The sequence below is a fragment of the Blastomyces gilchristii genome (assembly GCF_000003855.2).
Source record: "Blastomyces gilchristii SLH14081 genomic scaffold supercont1.10, whole genome shotgun sequence".
Taxonomy (NCBI): Eukaryota; Fungi; Ascomycota; class Eurotiomycetes; order Onygenales; family Ajellomycetaceae; genus Blastomyces; species Blastomyces gilchristii.
Window position 1 is genome coordinate 421,509 of NW_003101673.1, and position 4,074 is coordinate 425,582.

The window sequence follows — 4,074 nt, forward strand, 5'->3', positions numbered from 1 at the left end:
ATTAACTCTCAAACTCTTACAGACTCTTGTAAGTGTAGACAAAGATCAGACTTATGAAGATTTCTGTATACAACTTCAGATATTGAATGATCATCTTATCAAGCTCAAGAGTATACAGAACAGTGACAGAAGACATTATACTTATACACCTGTGCTGAAGAATAACAATGATGCAGATGCTATGAATTGAGTAGACTTGAATGTCTATACATAAGCAAGAGTTTCTGCTGTTCAAACAGGCTTCTGAGTTTCTGAGATCACTCTCAAAGAAGTCACTGATTGATATCAACATGAAGTATGCATCAACTGTAATCAATCAGAACACATCACTTTCAACTGTCAATTGACCTATATGTCTTCTCAATCAAGAGAAAGATCAGTGTCTTCTTATTTGAAGAATGAATCAGTGTCTATCTGTGTCAACCACATTGCAGTGAAGAAAGATTTGAAAGATAACTACAAGAATATCTCAGTGAAACAGGGAAAAGATTAGCTTCTATTCAAATTCACAAACAGAAGCTTGAAGAGGTCAGATGACAATGATTTGAAGAGAAAATGACAATGAATGTGATTCTTGTATCTACTGTGATTAATAACATGTATAATATGAAAGTCATGATAGACAGTGATCTATACTACTATGCAATGATTAAATCTTCAGTTGTAAGATATTATAATCTTCAGTGTATTCTCTTATTAAAACCTCAACTTCTTGCAGAATTTGATGATTCAAAAGATGTTTGCATCTGTTATATGATGAAACTAAACATAGATGTCAGAGAACATTAGTGTGAAGATGTCTATGCATATAAAGTTGATAATCTTGATTATAATCTTATGTTAGAACTTGTCTGACTATCTGAACAAGGCATCTTGTTAAATACTCAGAACAGGAGTTTAATCTTCTCTAATAATAATAGAGTTCATAAGAATGACATTCACAAGACTATGAACCTGACACAGATCTCTGTCAACACCTACAAAATGCTCAGAAAAAGAAGTCACTGAAAGAATCACTGATAGCAGAATTATGTGTCAATCTATTTCATCAGTCTGACTGATATTAAAAAGGGCTCTAGAAAAGTTATCTCACATTATAATAACAGATTCTTGTACAAAACTCTCTCAATAATATCACAAATATCTAGATATCTTTTAACAAGATAATACTATAAATATACTCTTCTTACAAGACTCAGAAGTAGATCATAGTATCAAGTTAGAAAAGAAGAATGATAAGAACTCTGAGTCATCATGAGGTCTTCTTTATAATATGTCTCAAGATGAACTTCTCCTTCTTCAGAAAACACTCAATGATCTGTTAAATAAGAGATTTATATATATTAGTAACTCTTTCACTGCAGCTCCTATTCTCTTGACAAAGAAATTAGATAAAGAACTCTGATTCTGTGTGAACTATTAAGAATTGAATAAATTAATCAAGAAGAATCACTATTCTTTATCTCTTATCAATGAAACTCTAGCTTGTATCAGACAAGCTCAATAATTTACAAAACTAGATATTATTACTGTGTTTCATAAGATACGCATTGCTGAAGAAGATGAGTGACTTACAGTATTTCAAATATAATATAATCTCTTTGAATGAATAGTTATTCTCTTTGAACTGACTAACACTCTCAGTATATTTGTAAGAATAAGTACTCGCAGGCGATTATTCAGGTGTTTGCAGCTTGGTGTGATATGTACTGTTAACTACTAGAAGTATTCACAGTAGGAAGATAAAATGTAGAAGTTAAATATATAATAGCATTCAAGCTGAGTTATGAATAGTATTCATGAACTCCAGTCTATATAGTTATATGTAGTCAAGAGCTGCTAGCTCTATTGATTATATGAGAGATAGAAATAGAGATAAAGAATCTCTGAGAAGTGAGATTTCTTATATACTCTCTCCTCTCTAAGACTTTGTCTGTGAAGTCTTTCACTGAGTGACTTCATAGAATTAGCTCAGCACTGCAGTAATACTCACTAAAAACCCTTTATATCTATAAAAAATCTCAGTGAGAAAAAATCCCTTGTTACTATAAAGAAAAAAGAGTCTGTTACTCAGTTTCTTATTTCATAAGATTCTTTATAATCTATAGATTCTTCTCTGACTATTATACAGATTCATCTCACATCTTTCATATAGAAGAATTTCAGTTAACTCTTAATTATTTTCACAAGATTCTTGTGTGATTATTATATAGATTCATCTCACAGATGAATCACTCTCTATGAGATTATTCTTATTAAAGAGAAGTATTTATAAGTTAATCTTTTACTTATTCTTATAAATCATTATTCTTTAACACTGTAGAATTGTGAGAAATTTTTCATTCTTTTATCAACTCTGTAGAATTGTAGAATCAAGATGTTCACAGTCTGCAATTACTTTTTATAGTCATATAGAAAGATTCAGATCTGTAATTCATAATCACTCTTATTTACTAGAGTGATTTAGCTGTTCTGCAGAATTACTCACAGTGTAAGTAAATCTCTCTAAAGTAGTATAAATATTCTAGATCTGTCTACAGAATCTCATCTTCTTTTTTCTTTTTCTATAACAGCTCTTATTCTTATAAACTGTGAGTATTCTCATTCATCTATGAAGTGTTTTCACTCAGATAACAGAGAGAAAGTGTTCCTGATAATATTCACATATTGATTCAAGAACTTCTCAAGAATAAAAATTTTTCAATTTCAATATCTTTGCAAATAATGTCTGATCACTGTTAAGCTTCTTATAAGTATTTCTACAACTTCTCTGATCACTTTTTACTGACTGATGAAGCAGAGATGTCATTATTCATGACAGCATCTTCATTTCTCTCAGCTCTGTCATCACACTCAATCTTCAGATCAGCAGTTAATCTCATGTCTCTTTCAGATCAGTCTCTGGCTCTAAGCAGTGCAGTCTCTCTCTTTACTGTAAGTCTTCTCATAAGTAATTTCTTACAGATTCTAGCTAACAGTTCTTATAAAGCTTCTGATGTTGTCAGTGTCTTCTGCAGTCTCATAAGTCTATAATCATCTCTCCCCTGCCTGCACAATCTCTGATCAGATATATGTGAATATGTCTAGATTTTCTGTCAATGATTCTCGCGCTGCAGTGCATTTTCACAATCTCATTGTCAATAAGAGATAAGTTCTCAGGTACCTGTAAAATCCAGGTAATCAAGACAATGCAAATGTCATGAATTCATAATAAGAGTTAATCTGAATAGATGAACTCTCTCTTCACATCTCAATTATTTCTAAGCTGAATACTTCAGCATAACTAAGAGAGTGAACACAGCTTTATAAGAGATATCTGATTATATACATAGACAGTCAGCTTCTGAGACTCTGCTGCAACTATATACACTCTGATATTCAGCTTCTCTGAAGTCTGTGTATTTCTGACAGATTTCATATCAAATGTAACAATTATCTGTACTACAGATATAATACTCTCTGCTTCTTTAAAGAAGAAAATTGATAGTTATGAGAGAGTTGAATGTCATAAGTATTGAGAGTATAAGTATGAATTTTCTTTATTTTTTCTTTATTAATCTCTAAATTGTGTTCATAGCTCTGTTTTTATTTTCTTATTTTTTAGCTTTAATGAGAGCATGATTTCTTCTTTTCTTATATATATCACAGACTGTTCATCTCAGTAGAAATCTATTATCTTATAGACTAGAGCTTATAAATAACAGTATTAATATTTTTATCACAATCAGATTCTTAGTGAAGATCATACTATTCTGACTTATCAGAATTCACAGTATAAAAGTCATATCTCAGCTTCTGCAGATATCTTATCTACTCAGATAATTCTTAAGTGAACTTATTTATCTTATCAGAATACTCTTATCACTGAATCTTGAATCAGAGCTTATAATCTCACTTCTCTAAGTCAATAATTTCTTTGATCTGATATTCTCTTTCACTCTCTAATACTTTGTAGATAGAGTGATGAGTCACAGAATTCTCTTCTAAGAATTTCTTATATTTATAGAGTAAAGAGATATAAAAAACATTATATATCTACAACTCAGATAGCAGTTTTAATCTATAGAACTATAA